Source organism: Lissotriton vulgaris, chromosome 3_1 (assembly GCF_964263255.1).
Source record: "Lissotriton vulgaris chromosome 3_1, aLisVul1.2, whole genome shotgun sequence".
NCBI lineage: Eukaryota > Metazoa > Chordata > Amphibia > Caudata > Salamandridae > Lissotriton > Lissotriton vulgaris.
Window position 1 is genome coordinate 912,838,371 of NC_141689.1, and position 13,134 is coordinate 912,851,504.

Below are 13,134 nucleotides of genomic sequence, written 5' to 3' on the forward strand. Positions count from 1 at the left end.
TGCGGCTCGCAGCGCACCAAGGTTAGACCAATAACTATTAAGGGTACTAACATCACCAAAGTCAGCAAATTCCCTTAATTGGGGTGACATTTGTCAATATTACCAGTTTTGTGCTCTGTCTCTCCAACTGACGATCTTGATTTAACAATGCAGTGGGGGCTCATTTTAATATATCCATCAGAGTAGGCAGCAAACCCATTGAACCTTTGTTGGAAATCTACAAATTGAAATACCTACCTGGCCTTACTTATGGGGCTGAAATATGGGGTGTAGCAGTCTTTAGAAGGAGGAAAATGATTTCTGTCAGCAGCTTCTTGATCTAGGAACAGGTAGCTCACTACACTTTTTAGGTCTTGTGCCAAGCGTTGCCGAGCGCAGCGATGCTCGCACAGTCAGAGACCTCATGTAGGGGGTTTGAAAACGGACCTAGGAATCGCAAACGCCTGTGCATGTGCTTTTCCTTTTGGCCCACGCTATTGGCTTTTGCGTGCGTCTTTTTATCAAAGACAGCACGCAATTGGCCAAAGTTGGGCACATTGCTCCGTCCATGGCCTATTGGTGTCTATTACGTGCACCACTGCCATGTGGTTTCACTTATCGTGCCCAGACACGGGTGCGATAATTGAAACCACATAGCTCGCGGGCTTCTTTGTTTTCCAATAGCGATCGTTTTCACTTTTGCGATCGCTTTCCCTACTGCTTGTTATTATTTTCAGATGGCATTGTATTTATTTATAGAACAGTTATCGATAGAACTGTATACGTTTATTTTTATATAAATGAAGGATCCCTTCTTTAATTGTCTTCCCTTCCTCTTTAAATTAGTTTCGTTTTCAAGTGATTGCTATGTTTTTTAATTAATTCCCCTGAGAAGTTACTTCATCTGTAATGAGATGAGAAATAGAGGTAACTAAAAGGTTGCAGAAATTCTTTTTTAACACTGTATCCTCAAAGCCCTATAGCGCCTAAAGGGTAGAGACTGTAGCCACCTCTTCACCCCTGCAGTGCGCTGACTTATCTTTTCCGTCTTCTCAGGGTTTAAAACATCTCTGTCCCTTCAGAAGTGGCTCCTGTCTGTCTTCTCCACAGCACTGTGCCCCACAGCTCCCTAATCCACAGCACGCGGTCGCACAGCACTCCTGTGAGCAGCAGCCATGAGGCTCCCACAAGAGCAGCTGGTGCTGTGCGAGCCGCCCAGACCCTTTTGCCTTCCACGCAGCTCACTTCTCTCTCATGTTTTTTGAGATGCAAATCAGGACGTCTCGGTGCAGCCTCCCCCTGTCCGTGCAAGACCCTGACTTACAGCACAGGTGCGACCGACGTGGCCAGACAGCCAGCCCGCCGGGGGGCGTGCACTAGCTGCATCCGCGCACACTAGTCTGAAGCCCTTTCTTTTAAACACATCTCTATGCACAGGTTTGTGGTACCCGAATGCGGAACACAGCAGGTGCTTGTAAAACACAGCATGGGACGTGCACATTGGATCCGTCTATTACATACATACATAATGTCATGTCGGTGGCTCGGGCCTGGTCGAGGGTTTTGTAACGTCAGAGTGGTGGGAACGCTGAAACTTGTTTCCCACTTTCTCTTTTCATATTACATGACGTCACTTGTTTGGATTTTTACGTTTCTGAATGGAGGAAATAATGTCCCTCTGTCATTTTATCTAGCATGGGGATCATTTTACCGTGCCTCTCCCAGCCTTACGAGGCGCTGACAAACTTTTTAATAGGAGATAAAAGAGAAGTAGCATGTCACTTATGTCGATTTAACGCTGTGCTATGTTATGATATTTTTACATTACGTCTGTATGTTTGCCGTGAGTTGTCATAGTTAGTTATGCATTTATCACATGTTGTATTATGTTATATGCTATGGCTTGCTACAGGTATTTAGATGTTTTGAGTCGCACATGGCTCTGGGCCATTCAATACTCAGACAGTTTTTGTGCAGTGCTATGTTATGCTATGCTGGCACGGCATGCTGCGCCATTTCAACGCCTCCTCGGGATAGTAAGCGCTATATAAATACAGTTACAATTATTTTATATCAGATTATGTTGTGTTTCTGGGCTGTGGCGTACTGTTTGTGTGAGCTCTTCCAGTGCCTTTCCCTGTATCCCAGTGTGCCTGTCTACTAGTGTATGTCTCCCAGTTGCCACGTCTCCCCAGCCTTGTTTCACCTTAGAAGAATGAAGGGCTGAGTTTGCAGCAAGAAGATTTGAACCTTCCACCTAGTTTCCCTTAGTTCATGAAAAAAAGAACATTGACAACGGAAGAATCTTACCAGTTATATCTGTTGTGCAAGTCTATCTACTGGTAAACTGTTTTACAGCATTAATGCACCAGCTGAAGGAGTTACAGCATTTTATGAACTGTGTCCACTTAGCATCTCTTGGCATAACGCTTCTCATGTTGTAAATGCATAAAGACAGCTGTGTAAATTGTTTCTCCCAAATTTGAATCTTTATAAAGCACCTCGAATGGTCAATCTGCCCGCTGCAAAGCAATTGATAATATTTTAGTACACAAAGTACATTCAAACAGTGCTGAGGGGGCAGTGCAGGTGAAACAAGCATTGGCATAGCGAATAGGTCTCGCCTTTGGGACCTTATAAGTGTTTGGTTATCCTGCACAATATCCTTGTTACATGAGGAACTGGGTTTGGCTTACGTCACAAACCTGGTGGGACTGGTTCCCCTTCTTCTTTAGTCCTCTATATGGAGCAACCATGAGGCCTCTTTTAACATGGATGTTATAGTGGAGTGTCTACCTTGTTATTATGGTTTAATCATCCCATGGCTGAAATCTATTCATAAATCAGAGGAGGCTATAGGAAGACCATAGTTATTCTTTAACCAGCGCACCATGCAAAAGGGGGAATCTGCAAAGTTTAAGATCTGTTTCTGAAAGGGGCCTCCAGAAGAGGAGATTGTGATGTGATGAGGCCAAACACGAGAGAATTGATGAGACTACAAATGACCATAGGGGTTGAGCCATACCAATTTTATGTCACGAACATAAGGGAAAAGGCATCATTGACGAAGTTTTGTTTAGGTACAATCTGATGTCGTCTGTGTTTCCCTCTTGGCCAATTTGACCGCAGATCTATTTTGCTTTATCTCTGTGACGAATCAACACCCCAAACACTGGCCCATTTTTTGTATATTTTTGTACGTTTTATGAAGTTCCAAGGCAAAACTTGTTATTGCTGTTACTCAAAAGCCAAGGCTTTAATCAATTTAGCCCTGCTCTGTACTACTTACGGTCCTCATCGGAAGGACCATGCTCTCGAATCATCATGTGTGTGTGTCTCTCTCTCTCTCTCTCTCTCTCTGTAGGCGCATTCTTAAAAAAATGCACTTTATTAGTGCAACTTCTCAGCCTTTTAAGTATCACACACTAAGGTTAAGTGGTCACACTAAATATTTTATGACAATTTGAAACATGTTTTAAACCGTTTTTTATTTATTTTACATGAAAAGTTCGCACAAAATTGTTGACTGTTGTATTATTGTATTTTTAAAATTATTTGTCTGAATATTTATGATTATTTAATCATCGAATAAAAATTACCTTGTCGTTTATACAACTCCTACACATTTTTTGCATAGTTGAATGTCTTTGCACAAAATTCAGAATATTCTCATGTACATAATGCACTTCTGATTCATAATTAATCTGTTTCCAATGTGATTTTGACAAGACGATGACTTTAAATGCACTTTGTAATATACTTTTCAATTTATTTAATTCTATTGCGAGGTTGCACTATTGGTCGCTTTGCACAATATGTACTTTATGCACCTTAGATTTCCAAGGAAAATGCCACTAATTCGATTACAGTGAGATGCTGGTTTGTTATGCAGTGACAAGGATTTGTAACAAATGCACTGTTTTAGTTTGCTGTTGTTTTTATTCTATTATAGATTAATCTTAACCCGATTAAAGATTATTTTTATTTTTGTTTGAAACAAAGCTTTCGTAAAACACAAATTTGAAGCATCTTCACATTTTCTCAAATGATTAGATAGTGCGTGAGCATGCAGATTCGCACTATTCAAAAGCTTTTGTTGTTCCACTACATATGTTTATGGTGCTTTTCTGCGCACCCTTGAAAGCGTTACATTATGCCATTTTATGTAACCATATGAGTGCGCACTATGATAAAGAATCCCTCATTTGTAGCTGGCTCTGAGGGGAAGGAGCTCATTATCAGAGTTGATGATTAGCGAGTAGCAGCACCAGACAGAGGGGGCAGCTGGAGTCATCCAGGTCACAAAAAAGCACCCCCAAAGGAAACAGGAAGTGCACCAGTCCCAGGTCAGACCTCATCGGAAGGACCACGCTCATCAGAGAAACCATCTCCAGAAGTACGAGGGTCGACTAGGCAGCAACCAACATGGTACAGGGTTCGCACTACAGGCCTCCAGAGGCCTGACTCGTACATTCATCGTTTCTGCCACCTGAATTAAATCATCACAATTTGAGAATATATGTGTGTATTTCCTAAGAGCTCTAGGCTCTATTGAAATGTGAGCTTTTTGGAAGCAGTGAGCATGATTATTGGACATGAGGAGAGGAGCAGGTCAGATATGGATTTGGCCCTGCGAAATTAGTTACATTTATACTTCGCCCTGTGTGGACAGTTTGTGAGGAGAAGCATTATGTTAACTATGACATTTTTTTCAAACTGACATTTTAAAATTACTCTGAGAATATTAATATATAAATGTAATGTACTCTGTGCAGACATTTTGAAAGGAGGAGCATTACGTTGAGCATGTCATTTATTTAAAATTGAGAAAAACGTACATTCGAAAATAATGTAGAATTATGTCAACCTGTTTTATTTCATTATTAATCTGCATAAAAAATATTTCAAAATAAAATAAAATTTCATTTGGAAGCGTCTCTGCCTTCACATCACCCACCACCAGAGGCAGAACCTTGAGAATAGAATAGGTATGACATCACAGGCCCTGCAATGTGATGTCTCGAGCCCAGGACCCGGGTACGTGCTGGCAGGACGACTTCACTGCGACAGAAACGGAAACCACGATTGGGGACGTTATGTCGGTAGCACGAACCCTTCTTTTCAGGTTTACTGCTGGCTCATTATTAGCTACAGGAGCTGAATCTCGTGAGGAAATAGAATCGTGAACTTGCCTTGTCCTGCTCCCCCTGTTAACACGAAACATGTGGTATCACCCACTGTGTGATGTGTGATGACCCGAATAAAAGGTCTCCATTGTGACGTGCGTTTGGTATAAAAGGCTGGTATCCAAGGACTTGCAGCATTGCAGACAAGGTCACCAGACCGAGCGGACCGAGAGGTGACTGGAGCTGTTGACACCGAGAAGCTGAAAGCTACCGGGCCTGAGCGGGCTCCAAAAAGAATGGATGCAGGGGCTGGGGGCAAGAGAACAAGGCGAGTAAAATGAACCAATTGAAAACGGAATTAAAAACCAAACTGACCTCAAATCTAAACCGAACTCGAAACAAAACCAAAACTAACTTAAAACTGACTTGAAATTCCCATGTATCATAATCCTTAATTTCTTCATCCCTATGCAGGCCCGGACTGGCCGTTGCGGTCACTGGGAAATTCCCTGGTGCGCCGCAAGGGTGTAAAGTACATGTAAGTGTTTTCTTTTGAATGTTAACATGGCACGCTACGGCGCGCTTATGTATTACCTTCTGTCAAGTGTTCTATTAAGCTGCACGCACTTTTGAAGAGAATGTTTCTCTTCAAAAGTGCGTCCCTCGTGTCACACAAGACACAGTTATGCCTTAACTGTATTGCAGTCAGTTTACCCTTGGACTTCACTTTGGCAGGCTGCGCTCCTGTAATCTGCTGTCTTAACTTCAAATAAACTATTATTCAATAGTTTCAACAACTGTTTCCTGCCTCATCTCTACTTCACATTTTGGCGACAAGGACCACGGCGATCCCGGCGATTTCGGCAGCATTTTACCATTTTTGCGCATTCTTTTTTAAAAATACCTGTATTTAATTGTGCGCTTCGCTTCTTCACCTTCATGTTCCGCTACGGAGACTGGAAACCTCGTCATCGCACGACGCTGCGCTGAGCTCTTGGGAATTTATTTACTTTTCTCATTTCTGGCAACTCAATGGTTGATTCGTCGAGCGCTTCATGACGCGTATGACGTCATCTTGCCTACGTCACCACGCTCACGCTCCGGCGGCCATTTTGATTCACTCGTTTAGCTCGTTTCCATGACAACATTTCAACGAGTGATTTTCGAGTGTGTTTTTCTCAGTTTCCAACAGCGAGCGCACCGATTTGAAAAGGTATTTATTTGAAATTTACGAGACTTAAGGCTTTTGTCTATTTATTTTATCTGCATTATATACTGTAATCAGAATTTTAAAAGAACTTTACAAAGCTTCCTATTCATTATTAATTTATCCATTATGGCCACTAGTCAACAAATTGTGTACTTGAATCATTTTTTACCTAACCCTGGTAAACCTAAAGAGTCATGGAAGTTGTGGTTCATAAGTTTTGAAAATTACTTAGTGGCAATTGGAGCAGATGAATACTCTGCAAAAAAGGAAGCTGGCTATTCTATATAGTCATTTGGGAACTGCTGGAAAGGAGATTTTCAACAATCTTCCATTGTCTGAACCTCCACCAGGAAATGGAGATGGATGGAATGTTTTCACAGATGCAGTTTTAAGATTAAATAAAAAAATTATTGAACAGCCCAGTGTTATGATGGAACGCTTCAACTTCATGAAAAGGAAACAACATCAAGATGAGTCTGTCGAGGACTTCATCTCCGTTTTGAGAAATTTGGCTGCAGAATGTAATTTTGGGGCATATCTAGACACTGTTCTCAGAGACCATTTTGTCTACAACTGCTATCACAAAAAGATTCAGGAGAGAATTTTGAGTTGTCGTGACCCCACTTTAAGTGAAGTGTTAGATATGGCCAAGAGCGTTGAAAGGTCGATTGTTTCTTCGAGATACATCACTGATGGAAATCTCCTTCAACATGAAAAGGATGTACAAATTAACGCTGTTCTTCAAAAGAACTCATCATTTAAACCTTTTCAAAAGAAATTTAATTCTTATTGTTTTAGATGTGGTTCAAAAAGTCACCTTAGTAACAGTCCCACATGTCCTGCATTGGGTAAAAAGTGTACTTTTTGTAGCAAAATTGGTCACTTTAATATTGTTTGTAGAAACAGGAAAGCAGTTAGGATCAATAATCTTTCTTCTGTTGAAGATCCTCATGTAAATGTTTCTAATGTTGACATGTCTTCCTTACAATCTCCATTTGATGATCTTCATATCAATTCAATTCAAAATGTTGATTCTAACCAATCTATTCCTGAAAGAAAAATTTTATCTATTGATTTAGTTGAGCTTGATCACCATACTACACGTGTCAAAGACCCCACTTGCTGTGTAATTGTTGATAATGTAAAATTAGACATGATGGCAGATTCGGGGGCACCCGTTACCATCATCTCTGATACTTTATTTGATGAATTTTGGAGTAAGAGTGAAACTTTACGTCCTCTTGACATCATTCCCAAAGCCTATAATGGGAAGAGTATTAATATGTTAGGATATTTTGTTACAAGAATTGAATGTTTGGGTAGGTTTACTACTACGAAAGTCTATATTGCAATTGATGGAAAGCTTATTGTTGGGTGGCAAGACTTGGCTAGAATGGGTTTGAAATTAGTTCCTGGTTCTGATTCACCAGTTCAAATCAATGAGACCTCAATTTTTAATGTAGTTCATGAGGAAAACCTGGAGATTCAAAACTTGATATCTGAATTTCCGGACGTTTTCAAAGATTCTGTGGGCTACATCAAGGATTTTGAGCATCTGATCAGACTGAAACCCAATGCCATTCCTGTCTGCCATAAACTGAGGAATGTTCCTTTGAATGTAAGAGATGAGCTTAAAAAAGTCCTAGACAACTTGGTTTCAGAATGTATTATTGTCCCTACCAATTCTTCTTTATGGGTCAGTCCCATAGTTGTCGTTAAAAAAAAGGATTCCTCGATTAGTTTGTGTGCAGATTTGCGCTCTCTTAATCAAAACATTATTGTGGATTGCCATCTATTACCGAAAATTCAAGAATTGTTGACAGGCATTTCGGAATCTAAAATTTTTTCACTTTTGGACCTCAAGAGTGCGTATCATCAGATCCCTCTCTCGAGGTCCTCCTCTGAGTTTACAACTTTCATAACTCCTTTTGGGGCATTCAAATACCTCCGACTTCCTTTTGGCTTGGCTTCTGCCGCCAGTGTCTTCCAAAAATTTATGGACACAATTTTGCATGACATCCCAAATGTACAAGCTTATCAGGATGATGTTCTGATACATTCAAAAAATAGATCAGAACATATTAAAGTTTTGAGGAAGGTTTTGTCTCGCTTTCAAGAAGTTGGCATAACCTTGGGTGTTAAGAAATGTATATTTATGGTAAAAGAACTGGACTATCTTGGTCACAGTATTTCTGCACACGGTATTAAACCAAAGATTTGTTTAACCAAAGCTATTTCCAATGTTGCTATCCCTAAGGATAAGGATGCTCTGAGGTCATTTCTTGGGCTTGCTGAGTACTATTCACGCTTTATCCAAAATTATTCTCAGTTTGTCCAACCTCTCCCCACCTTACTTAAGAAAGATGTTAAGTTCATTTGGTCCGAGGAAGCTAACCAAGCTTTTGACACGGTGAAAAAGGTCATTGTAGAAGCACCTGCCCTATCCTCATTCAATCCAAGTTTAGAATGTACTATTGCTGTTGACGCTAGCCAAAGGGGTTTAGGTGCAGTGCTAACCCAAAGAAACTCTTGTAGGGAGAATACTGTAGGTTTTGCGTCAAGAGCCTTAAATGTGGCTGAGTCTCATTATAGCACTATTGAAAGAGAAGCCCTTGCCTGTTCCTGTATTTACATAAGGGGTGGTGAGGGACAGAGTCTCTGAATTAAGCAGAAAGCTCTCACCCAGTCAAGAGATCAGGGCTAGATCCAACACCGTTTTTTAGCTCACTGCACCATCCCAGTTTCAGAACCTGGCTGTATGCAAATTAGTCTGTTCCTGTCCCAGTGCATGATGGGAACAGGGCAAACCAAACTACAAAAGCCAATTCTTACACTGGGAAGGAAACAAGCTCCCGGGGACCGGTTTCTGGCATTACAGCCGTCTTCGGCCCGGTTTGCTTGAATCCTGATGGTGCAATGAGCAAGGGTCTCACATCTGAGAATACCCTTCCACGCTTAGGGTGGACAAAAATATTTACATAAGGGGTGGTGAGGGACAGAGTCTCTGAATTAAGCAGAAAGCTCTCACCCAGTCAAGAGATCAGGGCTAGATCCAACACCATTTTTTAGCTCACTGCACCATCCCAGTTTCAGAACCTGGCTGTATGCAAATTAGTCTGTTCCTGTCCCAGTGCATGATGGGAACAGGGCAAACCAAACTACAAAAGCCAATTCTTACACTGGGAAGGAAACAAGCTCCCGGGGACCGGTTTCTGGCATTACAGCCGTCTTCGGCCCGGTTTGCTTGAATCCTGATGGTGCAATGAGCAAGGGTCTCACATCTGAGAATACCCTTCCACGCTTAGGGTGGACAAAAATATTTACATAAGGGGTGGTGAGGGACAGAGTCTCTGAATTAAGCAGAAAGCTCTCACCCAGTCAAGAGATCAGGGCTAGATCCAACACCGTTTTTTAGCTCACTGCACCATCCCAGTTTCAGAACCTGGCTGTATGCAAATTAGTCTGTTCCTGTCCCAGTGCATGATGGGAACAGGGCAAACCAAACTACAAAAGCCAATTCTTACACTGGGAAGGAAACAAGCTCCCGGGGACCGGTTTCTGGCATTACAGCCGTCTTCGGCCCGGTTTGCTTGAATCCTGATGGTGCAATGAGCAAGGGTCTCACATCTGAGAATACCCTTCCACGCTTAGGGTGGACAAAAATATTTACATAAGGGGTGGTGAGGGACAGAGTCTCTGAATTAAGCAGAAAGCTCTCACCCAGTCAAGAGATCAGGGCTAGATCCAACACCGTTTTTTAGCTCACTGCACCATCCCAGTTTCAGAACCTGGCTGTATGCAAATTAGTCTGTTCCTGTCCCAGTGCATGATGGGAACAGGGCAAACCAAACTACTAAAGCCAATTCTTACACTGGGAAGGAAACAAGCTCCCGGGGACCGGTTTCTGGCATTACAGCCGTCTTCGGCCCGGTTTGCTTGAATCCTGATGGTGCAATGAGCAAGGGTCTCACATCTGAGAATACCCTTCCACGCTTAGGGTGGACAAAAATATTTACATAAGGGGTGGTGAGGGAACAGAGTCTCTGAATTAAGCAGAAAGCTCTCACCCAGTCAAGAGATCAGGGCTAGATCCAACACCGTTTTTTAGCTCACTGCACCATCCCAGTTTCAGAACCTGGCTGTATGCAAATTAGTCTGTTCCTGTCCCAGTGCATGATGGGAACAGGGCAAACCAAACTACAAAAGCCAATTCTTACACTGGGAAGGAAACAAGCTCCCGGGGACCGGTTTCTGGCATTACAGCCGTCTTCGGCCCGGTTTGCTTGAATCCTGATGGTGCAATGAGCAAGGGTCTCACATCTGAGAATACCCTTCCACGCTTAGGGTGGACAAAAATATTTACATAAGGGGTGGTGAGGGACAGAGTCTCTGAATTAAGCAGAAAGCTCTCACCCAGTCAAGAGATCAGGGCTAGATCCAACACCGTTTTTTTAGCTCACTGCACCATCCCAGTTTCAGAACCTGGCTGTATGCAAATTAGTCTGTTCCTGTCCCAGTGCATGATGGGAACAGGGCAAACCAAACTACAAAAGCCAATTCTTACACTGGGAAGGAAACAAGCTCCCGGGGACCGGTTTCTGGCATTACAGCCGTCTTCGGCCCGGTTTGCTTGAATCCTGATGGTGCAATGAGCAAGGGTCTCACATCTGAGAATACCCTTCCACGCTTAGGGTGGACAAAAATATTTACATAAGGGGTGGTGAGGGACAGAGTCTCTGAATTAAGCAGAAAGCTCTCACCCAGTCAAGAGATCAGGGCTAGATCCAACACCGTTTTTTAGCTCACTGCACCATCCCAGTTTCAGAACCTGGCTGTATGCAAATTAGTCTGTTCCTGTCCCAGTGCATGATGGGAACAGGGCAAACCAAACTACAAAAGCCAATTCTTACACTGGGAAGGAAACAAGCTCCCGGTAGCTTGTCTCCTTTCTGGTAAAGAATTGGCTTGGTAGTTTAGTCTGCCCTGTTCCCATGATGCACTGGGCCAGGGACAGACTGATTTGCATATAGCCAGGTTCTGAGCTGGGATGGGGCAGTGAGATAAATAACGGTGATGGATCAAGCCCTGATCTTTGGACTGGGTAAGAGTGGTCTGCTCAATTCAGATACTCTGTTCATCACCACCCCCTTTTGTAAATCGATTTTGGCCACTATAGGTGTGGCAGGGTATACTCAGACATGAGTCCCTTTCTCACTGCTCCATCAGGATTCAAGCAAGCCGGGCCGAAGAGGCTGAAATGCCAGAAACCGGTCCCCGGTAGCTTGTCTCCTTTCTGGTAAAGAATTGGCTTGGTAGTTTAGTCTGCCCTGTTCCCATGATGCACTGGGCCAGGGACAGACTGATTTGCATATAGCCAGGTTCTGAGCTGGGATGGGGCAGTGAGATAAATAACGGTGATGGATCAAGCCCTGATCTTTGGACTGGGTAAGAGTGGTCTGCTCAATTCAGATACTCTGTTCATCACCACCCCCTTTTGTAAAGCCTGTTCCTGGGCAATTGAGAAATTTAAAACATTTATCTGGGGATCACACTTCACCCTCCTCAGTGATCACAAGCCCTTACTTCATCTTCTCAATGGTAATGGAACAGGCAAGGCTTCTTCTAGATTAGTTCGCATTTTGTCTAAGCTACATGAGTACAATTTTACAATTAGACACATTTCAGGTGGCAATAATTTGCGAGCTGATGCTCTTTCAAGACTGACTTTAGCTGAAAATGATGCTGAGGATGATTCCTTTGATGACGTTGAATGTGTTGTAGCATCCATAGAGGAGCTGGTTCTTTCACCTTTTTGTATTTCAGAGGCTGATTGGCAGCATAGTTGCTCTGAAGATTCAGTTCTTCTCAATGTTAAGAATCTAATTATTTCTGGTTGGCCAAGACTTCGCTCACTTCCTGCTTCATTGAAGGTCTTTGCTCAAGTGTCTGGTGAACTTACCATTGTAAATGTCATTTTTAGGGGTGATTTATGTGTCCCACCTTTAGGTATTCGGAAAAAACTTTATGACTCTGCTCATCAGGGACACTTTGGCACTGGTAGCACCTCAAGGAAATTGAAGGAACACTTTTGGTGGCCTGGTTTAGATGGGGATGTTTCTAACTGGATTGAGTCTTGTTCTACTTGTTTGGTTTCGGATAAGCATTGGAAGACACCCCTTTTACCTTTGCATACAGTTCCTTTTCCTGTCGAAGCTTGGCAAAAGCTGGCTATTGATTTTTCTGGCTCTTGGGAGGTGTTACCTAGTAATAAACATTTTATTGTTTCACTGGTTGACTACCATTCTAAGTGGTGTGCTTTTGAGTTCGCAGATTCTCCCACTTCTGTTGTTGCCATTGATTTTCTTAGTAACATTTTTCTCTCTGAGGGTCCCCGTAGAGAATTGGTCAGTGACAATGGTTCTCATTTTTGTTCATCCTCTTTCGAGTCGTTTCTTAAGTCATATGATATTAAACATCTTAGAGTGGCACTGTATTCTCCTTCATCCAATGGACTGATAGAGAGAATGAATAGGTTTTTCAAGGAAGGAATACAGACTGCTGTGTCTTCTAATTTGGATGTTGAAAAATTCCTTAGGGGCAAATTATGGTCTTATTTAGTTACCCCTCATAGTACAACTGGTGTTTCCCCTTTCAGACTTCTGAGAAAAAGAAATCCAAATGGGAATGTTTGCCCATCTTGGATAAAAGACTTGAAAGTTAAGGACAACTCTTGCTTAGCTTGCAACGACAAGGAAATTGTTAAAGTAAGTGTTGCTTCTAAGCAATTGATCCAAGAGAAACATTTTTATTCAAAATTTC